The sequence below is a fragment of the Gorilla gorilla genome, chromosome 2, assembly GCF_029281585.2.
Source record: "Gorilla gorilla gorilla isolate KB3781 chromosome 2, NHGRI_mGorGor1-v2.1_pri, whole genome shotgun sequence".
NCBI classification, from domain to species: Eukaryota; Metazoa; Chordata; class Mammalia; order Primates; family Hominidae; genus Gorilla; species Gorilla gorilla.
Window position 1 is genome coordinate 75,582,517 of NC_086017.1, and position 16,164 is coordinate 75,598,680.

Consider the following 16,164-nt stretch of genomic DNA (forward strand, 5'->3'; position numbering starts at 1 on the left):
AAAGAAGCCACGTTGAGAAGACTCATTTTAAACCATGCTTCTGTACTGGGGTAAGTTAATGGCTTTAATGCTGAGGAATATACCCTAGGATCACAACATGTCATAGACATCAAAGGACGTGTTTCATTTGTGAATAAAATTTATTATACATCAGCAGAAAGCTTTCAACAAGGAGATCCACACTCTAGAAAATCCACGGACATGGAGACCCAATCCAGGCTGCAGACAGTTAATCCCCACGACCAATTTTAATCACCCATTCATTCAACAAATAACTAATAAGTGTCATGCCCAGAACTAGGTACAGCCTAATGAGGGCAGCATAGAGGAGGTGCCACCTTGACAGAGTAGGATGTTCGGAATCCACTGGAATGCAGTCTACAAAATGAATACTACGTGGCTTTCATTGCCCTTGTTCACTAACATGGGGATATGATATTTAAATATATTTATATCAAAATGCTTAGAATTCTACAATATTTAACACTGTATCAAGTCCAAGAAGAACAAAGGCTGTTCTTCAAAGGTTCCTGTTGTTGCATATCAATAACAAAAACAACAGCAACAGCAGGCCTTACTTTGGAGCACTTTCAATGCACCAGGTTCCCTGCCAAATATTTTACATCATTATTTCATTAATTTTAAGAAAAAAATTCTTAGAATTCCTGCGCCCATGTTTTGAGACAATGAATGCATCTTTTTCCCCATTATGAAAATCCAATATACCCAGAGCCTGCTTCTCATTTTAATGAATACTTTTTTATGTAGAGCAAGTAAGGGCTTCAGAGCCAGACACATCAGAATGTGACTTGGGGCTCCACCATGAATGTTCATATGGGCTTTGGGGCAAGCTCTGTGGTCTCTGAGCATCTCTGTCCTAATCCCTGAAATAAAGACCCCAGTCGCTTTTCCCAGAATTCTTCAGAGGATTAAAGGAGATACTGTGTGTGAGTGAATGTGTCTGTGCATTGCCCAGTATCTGCTGTGGTGCATGCACAACAGCTGACTTTATTCAAGATGCCACCTACAACCACACTACTTCATGCTCTCTCAACCTTTTACTGAATTCCATTTCAAATGAACTGTCCTAAGGCTCATATCTGATTTCCACAGGATTCTGCTGAGCTGGTAACCTTCTCTTTCCCTGCATCTGTGAAAACCTACAGCATTTGTCATACAGTCAATCAGAATGTAGGAAACAGGCTTAAGAAGATGCTGTTAATTGCAGAAACCTGCTGATCAACAATATGTCTGGGAAATGTTTGCAAACAAACCCTGAAACATCTGTCCACATAAAAGTCTGAAAACAGATATGAAAATTAGCTTTTGAAGAAAGGAGTAAATGGGAGACAGGGTTAAATAAACTTCATTCTATCAATTGCTTAAAAAAAAAGAAAGAGGCCCTACATGACTTCTCTCTACAAAGATATCTGCATATTTTCCTGGATGCTAGATACGTCTAGGCATACAAACATGATTCATACCACATCATCTCATTATCACTCTTGAGATCACTTGTTAAAATAAATAATGTATCTTTTTTCCCATGGTGATAATATTCATATTCTAATGTTAAAAGTTCAGTCCTTTCAAAATCCATTCATTTGCTCAACTTTATACCAAGCTTTTACTATGTGCCTGGTACTATAAAATCAGGATATAGTCTAGAAGATTCCTAAGTGTTTGTCCACCAAGTTCTTTATATTCCACCATCTTCCTTCTAAATCACCCAAGAAAAATATCTCTGAAGCAGTCCTCATCTCTGTCAGTATTTAAAATATCTAGGCCGGGCACGGTGGCTCATGTCTGTAATCCCAGAACTCTGGGAGGCCAAGGTGGGCAGATCACCTGAGGTCAGTAGTTCGAGACCAGCCTGGCCAACATGGTGAAATCTCATCTCTAACAAAAATACAAAAATTAGCCGGGCGTGGTGGCATAGGCCTGTAATCCCAGCTTACTCGGGAGGCTGAGGCAGGAGAATTGCTTGAACCTGGGAGGTGGAGGCTGCAGTGAGCTGAGATTGTGCCACTGCACTCCAGCCTGGGCGACAGAGCAAGACTCCATCTCAAAAAAAAAAAAAAAGTCTAAAAGAAAAGTCTATTCGTGTCACTAAGGGTTTTGTTAAAGTAATTATTTATTTTTTCTGTCTCTAGGGTATATATAATACATATTCATTTTTTGTGTTGGTTCTCAAGTCTTGAGTGGAACACATTTTAATATAATAAAACAAAGTCTGGGGAAAATTAATTTACACATAAAGATAATATATATTCACCAAGACACCATGATTATGTGTGGGCTTTGTTATTCTAAAACTTTAAAATAAAAAAAAAAGTGAGACTTAACATTCCTTCATTAGACTTCTAATAAGGGGATGTATTTGGGTGTTTTGTTTTGTTCTTGGGAATGAAAATTTCAAATTGTTCATTATATTTCAAATCAGTTTTTAGGAAAGTCCAAAAGCTTCATGGGTATCTCCCTAATAGAGAAAAACAGTGAAAGCTAACTTTTAAAATGTGCTTCTAACAGTTTGTTCATGGCCAGGTTTCTTCTAGCTAGTTTTCGGGTTTCACAACTAAATGCCCCATATCAGAGAATTTTAGGAACAGATGAATAGTATAGAATCTATAGATCACCCAATGTCTCTCAAAATATATCACAGAGAACTGGTTTGCATAGGTTAGACGATGTGACTCCAGATTTTGAACCCCATTACTGGTTTCTACCTCCCTCCGAGGGCCCAAAGTATAACTGGCACATAGCAAATGCTCAGTAAATGTTTGCTGAATAAATGAAATGGGGAAGTCAGCATAACAAGAACAGGCTGAGAAAGATTATAGTGGTGCTGTTTTAAATGAATGAGTCTGGTTAGAATGAAATCTTAAGTAGCTGACCAGGCTGATGCAAAGGTTCCAATTGTATGGAAACATGCTTAAGAAAGAAGACTGAATTAAAGAAGATATAGACTGATTTTATAGAAGATATAGACTGTATTATACTCTAGGATCCTAATTTCAATGATAAGAAAGACTATCAGGAAATATTTTTGTTTTCTGTTTTTTTAATAAAGGTAAGAAAAAGGTGCCAAAGTATTAACAGTGAAATCTCCGAGGGGTGGGATTATGGACAACTGATTTTGTTTTCCCTTTTTAAAAATTACATTAACATATATAAAACGAAATTTGCCATCTTAACCATTCTTAAGTATGTAATTCAGTGGCACTAGTAACATTTACAACATTACACAATTATCGCTACTATCTATCTTTTTCATCACCTGGAAGAGAAATTCTTTAACTATAAGGCAATAAATTCCCCATTCGGTCCCTCCCTCCAGCCCTTTGGCAACCTCTAGTCTCCATCCTGTCTCTCTGAATTTGCCCATTCTAGATCTTTCATACAAGTAGAATCATACAGTGTTGGTCCTTTTGCATCTGGCATATTTAACTTAGCATAATGTTTTCACGGTTTTTCCACAAGTGATTTTTTGGAAAACTATTTTCGCATATTAAATTATTTTTTACAATGGAAATGTTATATACAGGGAACCAGAATGCTTTGTGTCTCAAATAAGGTGTAAGCCACAGAGAAACAGAAGCAGGAAAGAGAAGGTATCTCAAGCAGGAGGAATGAGACAGGCAAAGGGGCACAGGGCAGAGGACAGACAGTGCCCCCAGAATGGCACAGCGAGCGGTGTCAAGGATTAGTGGTAAGTCAGACTGCACCTCTGAAATCAGCCTAGCAGACAACACGTGGGATATAACCAAGATCATCTTGCACAATTCTTACCACAAGATCCAATCCACTGACAAAAATACAGAGCGTATTACTTACAATTGGAAGCCCTAACTTCGCAGGCAAGCATATTTTGCATGAATTGGCAGGTTACAAATGAACATAAGAAGACAGCATCTGTCAAGTCCCTTAGGAAACCAGGCAGAACCAAATGTAATTCCTTACCTGAAAAACATAAACACATAACACACATTAAAATTCAAAAGGCAAATTTTATGCCTTTCTTAGTAGTTGAAGACATATGTTTAATCAATTATTTCTTTTTCTCATTGCAAGGTGCCTATGGCAAGTGGATACTGAATTCTCTTTTTTTCCCCCCCCTTGAGGTAGAGTCTTGCTCTGTGGCCCAGGCTGGAGTGCAATGGCACAATCTTGGCTCACTGCAACCTCAGACTCCCAGGCTCATGCAGTCCTCCCACTTTGGCCTCCCAGTAGCTGGGATTACACGTGTGCACTATCATGCCCAGCTAATTTTTTGTATTTTTTATAGAGACAGGGATTTTCCATGTTGCCCAGGCTGGTCTCGAACTCCTGGCCTAAAGTGATCTACCCACCTCAGCTTCCCAAAATGCTGGGATTACAGGCATCAGCCACTGCACCTGGCCAGATACTGAATTCTTTTCTTTTTTTAGATGGAGTCTTGATCTGTCACCCAGGCTGCAGTACAGTGGCACAATCTCAGCTCACTGCAAGCTCTGCCTCCCAGGTTCAAGTGATTCTCTTTCCTCAGCCTCCCAACTAGCTGGGACTACAGGCACCTGCCACCACGCCTGGCTAATTTTTGTATTTTTAGTAGAGACAGGGTTTTAATATGTTGGCCAGGCTGGTCTCAAACTCCTGACCTTGTGATCTGCCTGCCTTGGCCTTCCAAAGTGCTGGGATTACAGGTGTGAGCCACCACGTCCGGCCCTGAATTCTTAATTCAATGCATATTTTTCCCTGATTCAAGACTAATTTGATGTAAATGTTTCTATATAGGATGATAAATGCTCCTATATAGGATGATAAATGCTCCTGATGCAAGCATATGGAGTCACTATATCAAACGTAACTCAGAAATAACTATATTATTGACAGTATAATTAGTCATTTCCAGGACATAACAATCACATAATCAAATGGACCCTAAAGTCCTACTTGAAATCTCATCCAACCCCTGAATTCACCCGTCCTCTTCTTGGGTATCTATCCATTCACTCGGCACATCTAGTGAGCACAAACTACCCTTGCTGATGACATGGAGGGGAAAAGCATGATTCCAGCCATCAAGGGCATTATAATATAATGTAGAAATAAACTATATTCAAGCCTCTTCCCTCTTCACTGGTGAATATCTGGAAAATAATTATCTTACTTTGTACTGCTTCTGCCTAGTCAATCACTGACTCAGTAAGTATATTCAGAGCATTTCTCTGTGCTAGGAATACATAATACAGCAGCAAACAGAGCCCCATCTCTGGCCTTGGGGAACTTACAGTCTAGTAGCAAATACAGATATTTTAGTATAAGCACATGTAATGGGAAGGCCAAACAAGGTGATCTAGTCTGGGCTAATGAAAGACGCCTTGATGAGGCACATTTAGAGTGAGATCTAAGCCAGGCATGGTGGCTAATGCCTGACATCCCAGCTATTCAGGAGGCTGAGGCAGGACGAATGTGTGAGGCCAGGAAGTCAAAGCCAGCCTGAGCAACAAAGTAAGACCCTGTCTCCGTCACCTAAAGGATGAATAGGAGTTAAAGGAAAGCATCATTTAGGTGTATGAAAGTGGTTCTCAAACTGTGTTCAGGGGACCCTCTGAGGAGTCTTAACACTTTTTCAGGAGATACATAAGCTCAAAACCATTACTTAATAATGCAAAGATGTACATGCCCTTTTCACTCTCATCTTACAGTTGTGTTTTCCAGAGGCTACAGGCCTGAAGGCAGAAGCAGCAATGAGAACCCAGCTGCCCTACATTAAACCAGACTGCCCAGAGATGGCCAAACATCTAACAAAATTCCACTCTTCTCACTAAATATTTAGTTCTAGAAACTATTTCTTTAAAAAATGTTACTTATGTTAATACATAATGGGGATATTATTGTGATTTTTAAATGAATTAATATACATTTGTAATTTCTCAATTTCCATTTCTAAAAAGGTAAATATGCAGGGAATAAAAGCTCTTTGGTGTCATCAAGTATATTTAAGAGTCCAGAGGGGTGAACTGTGGACTTCAGTTAAGTGATGTGTTGATATAGATTCATCAATGATAACAAACGTCCCACAATAATGCAAGATGTTAAGAAGAGAAACTGCGGGGGAGGAGGAGAAGGCGTCCATGGAGACTCTACTTTCTGTGCCATCTTCCTGCTAAACCTAAAACTGCTCTAAAAAATAAGGTCTATTTAACGAGGAAAAAAAAGAGTCTAAAAGAATGTCAAGACCAAAAAGTTTGAGAACCACTGGCCTACAGAAAGGCAGAAGCGAAGCCAGCAGGTGAGGCAGGGGTGGTGGGCAGAGAAGCCAATGAGCCAAATGCTGGGAAACCAAGACTCGGGGTGCCAGTAATTAGGACCAGAATGTGGCTCTAAACACAGTTTTTAAAAAGATATTGCTTCACAGCATTCCTGCCAGAAACAGGACTCCTCCTCTCTCCAAAACTGATGATAGCTAAGAGGGACAAGGAAAACCTAAGAGTCTCAGAGGCAGTCAGGCTCCAAGCATGGGCCAGGTGCTCCTTAGCAGCCAAATTTAGACAAGAAGATTTTTCAAGTTTGCTCTTATCTTATTCCTAAAGGAATTAAGGTGTAGTTGTTATTTTAATATCTATTAGGTAACTCAAAAACTGCCCTCAAAGAGTTGCTGAGAACAGTGACATTAAGCAGGCCCCATGCCCACTTTCTTGTGTGTCAAGTAGAACACTAAAACTGTGAGCCACAGGAATATTCTGATTCTCAAGTTCAAGTCTTTTGGGGATGATTAATGCAAAGCCCAGGGTAGGATATGGGCCTTTAGATGTTCTGGCTCTGCTCTAAGTTAAGATTTTCTAAAACTGAGCAGGAACCCCCAGAGAGTCCAAAATAGAAGAAAAGTTATGTATCTATTCAAAGGATAAGAATTTGCAGCTGCCGCTTTGTATTGCAACACAGTGAGGGGCAGGCTAGGTTCACTTGTCCTTCCATTGTTTCAACTGATACTTATTAAACACCTACTGTGTGCCACATCTGATGTCAAGGACCTGGTGACCAAGTTGTAGGAAGAGATTTAAAAAACAGGCCACAATTATACAGCTTGACACATGTAATAAGAGAGATAAAGAAAGGATGCTATGGGCCCCCAAAAAGAAGGACATAAGGGGCATGACCTCCTGGGGGAGTTATTGTCAAAATCAAGGCCTGGTGGGGGATTAATGTTTGGCCAGGTTAGTAACCAGTGGGGTATACAGCACTTAAGACTGGAGAAATGACACGGACAAAAGGGCAGAAACAACACACGATCCCAAAGCAGCCCTGGGAAGGGGGATAACATTGGAGGCAGGAGAGTAATAGGGGTGGCAATGGTGATCCAGATGGCATCCTCAAACAGGCCAGCGGCAGTAGGGGTGGACAGTAGATGTGTTAAAACTGACAGAGCTCAGGCACTACTATAAATGGAGGTATGGGAGGAATAAGAGGAACACAGCACAGCCATCCAATTCTCTACAGTGGGAGAGTTGATGGGCTTCCAAGACTTCATCATGTTAAGATGCAAGGCACTCAGTGGTAGCCAGCAAACCTCAGAGATCATGACAGTGAAGGTTAAATGAGAGAATGCCCAATGTCTGTAAGTGCATGATGCAATTCATAAGAGCTGTTGTTACTGTTACCACAGCTATCCTTATAACTGAGCATCCATCAAATAAGGTGAAGGTGATGTGATTCTATGTAAAACATGACCAAAATCAGTTGCAAAACTGTTCTGTGGCAACCTGGATGAGATGGGAGACTATTATTCTAAGTGAAGTGACTCAGGAATGGAAAACCAAACATCATATCTTCTCACTCATAAGTGGGAGCTAAGCTATGAGGATGCAAAGGTGTAAGAATGACACAATGGACTTTGGGGACTCAAGGGGAAAGGATGGGAAGGAGATGAGGGATAAAAGACTACAAACTGGGTCCAGTGTATACTGCTTGCATGATGGGTGCACCAAAATCTCAGAAATCACCAGTAAAAAACCTACTCATGTAACCAAATACCATCTGTTCCCCAGAAACCTATGGGAATAAAATAAATATATAAAACCAGGTCCAGTCTGAGTTAAAAAAAAAAAAAACAACGCTGTGGGCCAATCATTCATTATGCAAGTGAGGTTGAGGGTTATAGCCAGTAGAAATGATACACTGAATCAAATGCTGACCAAGCAAACAAAAGTGGAGGCCTCAGGATATGTTCTGGAATCCTTATTTTTAACAAGAGGTTTTGTTTGGCCTTCCCAAGCAAGATCCAGATGATACAGAGCTTACTTTTTCCACCTACTCCATAATGCAGTGGGAAGCATTTAAACTCAAAATGATGGTGCAATGAGAGATGGGGTCAGGGAGGCTGCAGCACAACAAACGAGGAAAACCCAAACTCCTGGTGGCCAAGGCTCTGGTTAAGGGCAGGCAGAGCAGAAAGGGGTTCCTGTGGGTGCTGAGGCTGGGACACATTCTGCAAATTAAAACCAAATGGCAGAAACCCACTGGCAAACACCAAAACAAGATGGTCCCGTAATTGGCAAAATAATAGTTCGGGACCCCAAAGCAACCATCCTGTAATTCTGGTCAGTGTGTTGACGGAGGGCAGGAACAGAAATCTGGAGAACCTAAAAGGAGTTACATATGTGATGAGGAGGTTGGGAAAACGGGCTTTTTAAAAACGGAACAAGTACCAGGGATTTATATGTACAGTGGTGAGAAAGGGATCTTTAATGATGCTTCTCAAGTAGAAATGCATCTCCCTCTAAGAAAAAATCTACCACTACAATCAAATTAACAAGCTAGATGAACTGTAGAATGAGTTCATAAAGTTTACAAAAGACCTAACAATATAGTTCCTCTAAATAGTGATTTGATTTGTTTAACAAATACTGGTTCACACACATTTTAGAAACATATGCAATGTAATTAGTGACTATGGGAATCAAAATTCTGAGAAGTCAAATTTTGCTGTGTAAATCAGAAGTTCTCCAAAGCAGTCAACTAATAGCCTGCATTTCCCTCACTTGAGGTAAAATGCTTACTTTGGAGTCCAATCCCAAATCTATAACATTAGAATCTCGGGTTTCAAGAATGTGTTTTTTTTACAAGTTCCCCGCAAGGTATTTTACATACACTGAAAGTTGAAAGCCACCAAGGGAAAGCAAGTAGACCTTGAAGGAAGGGCTCTTACATATTAACTCTTCTCAATCAACATACGAAATACAGTACTACTTGAAATTTTTGCAGGAAAAGAAAGAACATTACAGTGCTAGGTGTCATGAGTCATTAAAATAAGTTACCAAAGTGGCTTGAAACCTTTCTTTATATAAGATGCACCGGGCAAGTGATTCAACTTCTCTGAACCTGTTTCCTCATCTTTAAAATGGGGATTAAAAACAGTTTCAGAAATTTGTGATGAGGGTTGACCCATCTAATGTGTTTATTGTGTGTACACGTGCCTGGCACTGGGAACCAGCTTGGTGAGTATAAGCTATAATTATTTGGGGGAAACATCTGATTAAAACGGTAAAACTAGTCCTGCATTCAAAAGATGAGAAAGGTATCGATCCCATTTCTGCCCTTACTCTAGCTCAGAGACCTGAAATAAATGTAAAGATCCTTCAGCTGGAGGCTTCTCATGAAGAAAGAAATTGTCCTGCCCCCTGCTGGGCAATGGTGCACTGACAGAAAGAGCCTGAGAAATGTTCCCGGCATCACAGCCAGGCTGGAGCATTCCCATTGTGTGGCAAGGTCAGCTTCAAAGAGCACACAGTGTCTCTCCCTTTGTCTACTTTTGATGTCTCTTTTCAATCTAACATTATGATGTTGCACTGACCTTCGGAGAAAAGGGCACTGTTCTACACGGTTCTGATAAGCCGCTTTCTAAAAAACACTTCCTGGATGCTAGCAGTATGGACTTCTTACCAAGAGGACAAGACGATAATCTTGTCATTTAATAGAGGCCTTAGGAAAGAGAGAGATGACAAAGGCAGTTTCCAAATGTCACTGAAGAATGGTCTTTGCAAGTATCACTGAGTCAAATGTGGGCAGTGTGTATGTAAGGATGTATGTGTGCAGATTTACATATGCATGTGCATTCCATATATATGTGCTCTCTCTGAAGAAAATATATTAAAACTCTACATTCAATTTTATAGTTTAAAAGATATACAACATTTAGAGTCAAAAGACTTGATCTCCATCCAATTTTTAAAAATTTCCTTCTTTATTCTATTCTTTTACAAACAGAATTTCTTATGGAAGAACTTTTTAAAAAGCTACTTATCCTTAAAGATATCGTCTGATTTTTTTGTTTGTTTGTTTTTTTGGAAACGGGGTCTTGCTATGGCACCCACGCTGGAGTGCAGTGGCACAATCTCAGCTCACTGCAGCCTTGACTTCCCAGGCTCAAGCCATCCTCCCGCCTCAGCCCCTCCAAGTAGCTGGGACTACAGGCGCAACTCACAAGGCCTGGCTAAATTTTTTTTTGTATTTTTTGAACAAACAGGGTTTCACCGTGTTGTCCAGGCTGGTCACAAACTCCTGCACTCAAGCAACGTGCCCTCCTTGGCCTCCCAAAGTGCTGGGATTACAAGAGTGACCCACCGCACCCAGGCAAATATACCTCTAAAGATACTTAGAAGTAGCTTTAAGATCAGATTCAAAACTCAGCCTCTGTTGTTTACTTTAATATGGTGTTAGGTAAGTAACTTAGCCTCTCTAAGGTTTAATTTTCTTCTATAAGCTGAGGAAATGCCTACTTAGGTTTGGTGTGAGGAATAAATAAAACAATGCATGGGAAAGTGCTTTATAATTGGTAACCAATCAAATCAACGTAATTTAATGTCAAAATTAATGACATAATTAATCCAAAATGGTTTTTCTCCAAAAAATGTTTTAAAAAACCTTGTAAAATTACATCTATAATCTCAGAGGTATAATTTCTAAGCATACAGAAGCAAGCTACTAAGGTTATGGTGTCATGCAGGCATGTATTTTTGGTGGAGGACAAGGCCTTGATGTGTGTTCACAAAGACTCTCTTCTTGATCAAACTTTTGTCTGGTTCCTACGAGCCCTCTTTTTTGACTAGGCCTCAACCTTAACCCCTGTCCTGTCTTTGGCTGGCCAGCCCAGTCTTAGCAAAGAATCCTGCTCAGTCATATCCCACCCCGACTAGAATCCTTGACATCTTATCATCTTGGCCTGCTTTCAGCAAGAATCCTGTTAGGTCAGTGCAGCCAAAATCTTTCTACCTCTAATATCTCCTCTTAGTCATTTTCCATCCACTGACCTCCCCTCACACCCTCCCTTGCTCATTAGCTATAAATCCCACTTGTCCTGGCTGTATTCAAAGTTGAGCCTGATCTCCCTCCTCTACTGTAATACCCCTATTACAGCAGTCATCAGTAAAGTCTTCCTGACCATTTTAACAAGTGTCAGAATAATTTTTTTCCTCAACAATGTCTAAAAGAGAAATAGGGAAAGAAGGAGGAACTTACGTCATAGTGCAACACCAAAGACGGCAGAGACCGAGATAAGAAAATCTGGGAAGATCTGTATATCCTGAACTGAAACTGAGTGCCCGAGAACCACAGGGATGCATTGTAAATACACACACTCAGCTCACTTTGTGAGACCTAAACTGTCCAGGCTCGTCAGAGTTTGTGGTATTATAGACACTGCCATCATCTACCCAATGAGAAAGCTGAGAAAAACACTAATACGAAGCACTCTCCTGCATATTATCTCACTGAATCTTCACCAAAAACACCTATGAACTGGGTATGGTTATTATCTCCATTTTATTGGTAAAGTAACTAAGAGTTAAAAAAGCAATCTGTCACGCCTGTAATCCCAGCACTTTGGGAGGCTGAGGCGGGAGGATCACCTGAGGTTCAGGAGTTCGAGACCAACCTGACCAACACAGTGAAACCCCATCTCTACTAAAAATACAAAATCAGCCAGTCATGGTGGCACATGCCTGTAATCCCAGCTACTTGGGAGGCTGAGGCAGCAGAATCGCTTGAACTCGGGAGGCAGAGGTTCCAGTGAGCCAAGATCGCACCACCACAAACTCCATCTCAAAAAAAAAGAAAAAAAAAAAGTAATCTGTACCCATGCTATGTAGCTGGCAAGTGAAAGAGTCTAGACTCAACCCCAGGCAAGTTGATTCCAAAGCCCATTCTTTTAATCACCACACAAAACTACCTCCCAGGAAGTAATATCCAGGAGAAAGAAAAGTAAAGTTGAAATTCTAGGAAAAGCAGAAGGGCCCAGAAGGAGCGAACCACCTAACTTTCGGATCATAGGCATGGGAAAGGACCACACAGCTGCAGGTATAGGCTGTAGAGAACGTCTGACTGAACACAGTGTCTAAATAACTTATTGTGCCTTCTGCATTAGTTATAATTATATAAAATCTTTCTCATTGATCTTAGGGATTCCCAAAGAACTTTCTTCAATTCCCCATCTTCATTTTCTGTTTGCTTGAAATCTGTCACATGATAGACATTGCTAAAATATAGTGACTTTTTACCAATGATTTTAAAGGATAAAAGCAAAATCCACAATTCCTTCTTATCACTGAGAGACAGAATTTTGATCACCGCAACAAAGAATCAAGCAAATATGCCACGATCTGATGTAAAAACAATGGCACATTTACAATTAATTTCCATCCTCAATCAAGTGATGTAGGAAGAAAATAATGAGCTAATTACTGAAGAAAGGAAAAAATAACTGTCTAAAACATCTATCAGGGACTTATAGGGCACAGGAAAACTCATTCAACCAATTTTATGCTCACTCACTTGTTTTGGTCCCCAGATTTCTGTGTGTAATATCACTTTTCAAGATCAAGAAAGTTATTCCACAAGCTTTTGAAACAAGTATCTTATTAGATGTATTTCATGATTCACTTTTTGATGTTGAGCCTGCCTTTTTATCACTGCCACTTTCAAAGGCAATGTCTTAAAGAAAATAGTTTCATGTAAACTGGGTTTTCCTCTTAAAGGCAGTGCTAGTTTTAGGCAGCTAAAAGAACTAAAGCTTTGGAGAAGGCCCACTGGGTTTTCAAATAATTTATTCTCACTATTTCAAACCAAATACGCCAAGTTACAAATGAACATATGGCAACATCTTAGCCAACCAGTTTGGATTACTGTCCAAATCGGAGACTAAATCTTGGAGATTAAACTTATTTGGAGTAAGTATCAGCTAGTTTTCTATGTTTAAAAGGAAGTTATCTTTCATATAAAGAGAGGTGAGGAAGGGGCTGGCCAATTAAATAACTGTTACACCACAAATAGTATATTTATTTATTTATTTATTTTTTATTTTTTATTTTAATTTTTTTTTTTTTTTTTTTTTGAGATGGAATCTCACTCTGTCACCAAGGCTGGAGTGCAGTGGTGTGATCTTGGCTCACTGCAACCTCCATGTCCTGGGTTCCAGCAATTCTCCTGTCTCCCTAGTAGCTGAGATTACAGGCGTGTGCCACCAGGCCCAGCTAATTTTTGTACTTTTAGTAGAGATAGGGTTTTACCATGTTGGCCAGGCTGGTCTCAAACTGCTGACCTCAGGTGATCTGCCCGCCCCAGCCTCCCAAAGTGCTGGGATTACAGGTGTGAGCCACCGCGCTTGGCCACAAACAGTACATTTGCATTATATCAGTTAATGTTTACAATTCACCCAAGGAAGTAGTTATTTCTGAGAATCAAAGAGAAAAAGCTTAGAAAGCTTAAGTAATTCAGACATGTTCAGGGTCATATCTGATATGATCCAACCCATACTATTAGCTCTATACCTTTGGTCTCTGATATCAGAGTATTCACTCAAGCATGTGAAAGTGTATCTGAATTAAAAATCACTATTTTGTATAGAGTACTTCGGGGGCAAGGGAACAGTGGGGGTGGTAATTAGAATTCATTTCTTCTAGACAGTCTGTGATAGGATTCAGCATCAAGTGGTAGGAATTTACACATAGGCATATAAAATGAATAAGTCTTCTAAGAAAATGTAAATGAGACCCAAGGTTACAACTATATATGTTTATGGCCTTCAGGAAGGTTAGCATAATGCTTTAATATTTTCTCATGTGAATAATGAAACTAACTTACCCACAACTGAGTAAGCCTAAAAAAAATTCAGGCAACAGCTATTCTGCAAAGTTACCATTATTATTAAAATAAAATCTTATTAACCTCATGCCAACTCATTTCAGATAGTTCTAATTTGAGAAAACTGTTACCCTGCAGGCAACCTTATGCATTATCATGCTGCAATATAAACACTGAATAAGCTAAACCTAGATAATTCAAAATATGTCATTTCTGATCACTTACATTTCAAATTCATAGTCTTAACCATTTCTTACTTCTAGATAAGCTCTCTCCTTAAGTCTTTAAAATAATTTCAACTTTCACAATGAAAGATTCCAAAGATTTTCTATATCTCGGAACAACTACACAATGTTCGTGAAGTTAAAAATTATCGTGTCGGGGTTTATAGACTTCTCTCTTTTCCAACTTAGTTCACTCTGTAATTGATCCCCTCTTACAGAGAAGAAAAGGGACAATCTGATGTAGTTTTCCACTAGTGGATCCCTGAGAAAAAAATAAAGATGGCCAGTGGGGAAAAAATTGTGCGCATTTTTACACAGCATAAATAAGTTAAATGGTGGTGCATGTCGGTGTGAATGAGAACAATGCTCTCACAAGTGATGGGGATCTAAAGAAAAGAGAAGCTGCAAGATTTCAGTAAAAGTTGCATGTACTAGTAAATTTAGAACACTTTAAATAGCTCATAAAAACATGAGTAAAGGTCATACTTCTCATGGGGACCCTGCTTATTTAAATAAAACCCTGCCCTAAGACAGAACAGGAGCATGGCTTTATAAATGATACGTGTTCATCCCAGCGTCTGGCTCCTGGTGTCAGCAGAGGTCTCTACTGTAACAAGTCTTTCATAAGCATCTCTGTACATCCTGAGATATGTCCTTTGCCAACTGTACACACTCTGAAGCGCATTATGGTGCCACAGTCTCTTCCTGTAAACTACCTTTAAGAAAAATTACAGTCATATTTCCAGATGACATATTCTGAAGTCATCAGGAGACAGTCTTACCTTCAATACAGAGTATTCAGAGAATAGAGTTAAAATGAAAGCTATACAGCCTCAACTAAAACAACATAATACCCACATACACAAACACACCATCATACAAGGAGGATACTTTATTACCTATCCTTGATGAAAAACAGAATTCCTCTGGTAATGAACTTATATCTGAACCCATACACGGAATGCCAAATTTGAAAGTATTTTAGTTAAAGAAAATAACTCAAATACCATACTGAAATAATTCTTTTCAGACACTTAAGAAAACATACTGCAGAATCTCATAATCTAGCACAGCTTTGGGTTGCTACCTCCTTGCCGGGAGGTTTATAAAATCACTTAAGAGCTCTTCTCAAATTATGTAGCTTTCCATTTGCTACTTTTTAACAGTAACTTGGAGAGAAAAACATATTTGATTGTCTACGTTAACTCTTTTAATTTTCACTGAGTTTGAGAGCACAAGGAGCACTGACTTATAACCATTCCAGAGGACCAAAACTGGAGGCCAGGGACCTTCTATAGAAAAGAGGTTTTCTGAAATTTTAAAATAAACTCCATTGTAGCTATATAACCAGTGGTCACATTTTTCAAAAATGTACCATACATTAAATTTCTGGCCGGGTATGGTGGCTCACGCCTGTAATCCCAACACATTGGGAGGCTAAGGCAAGTGGATCACCTGACGTCAGATGTTCAAGACCAGCCTGGCCAACATGGCGAAATCCCATCTCTACTAAAAATACAAAAATTAGGTGGGCACAGTGGTGCAGACCTGTAATCCCAGCTACTTGGGAGGCTAAGGCAGGAGAATTGCTTGAACCCAGGAGGCAGAGGTTGCAGTGAGCCAAGATCACACCATTGCACTCCAGCCTGGGCAACAGAGCCAGACTTCATCTCGATAAATTATTAATTTCTATAAATAGAACCATACCCTCCTAATGACTTAAACCATCTTCTCAGAAGTGTTTCAGTTTATGCAGGAACTATTAACTGCTTCAACTTTTAGGTTTCTCAGCCACATGATTTAAAGAAAGAAATCCTAAAAT

The 16,164-nt window shown here is 39.6% G+C and overlaps 1 protein-coding gene and 1 pseudogene across 34 annotated transcripts in view; one reads left to right on the forward strand and one right to left on the reverse strand.

Moving 5' to 3' along the window:
* LOC101124430 (interleukin enhancer-binding factor 2-like) overlaps positions 1–1,239 on the forward strand; it is a 46,965-nt pseudogene extending 45,726 nt beyond the window's left edge.
* Positions 1–16,164, reverse strand: part of MAGI1 (membrane associated guanylate kinase, WW and PDZ domain containing 1) — a 666,590-nt gene that overhangs the window by 372,865 nt on the left and 277,561 nt on the right. The window lies entirely within an intron of this gene.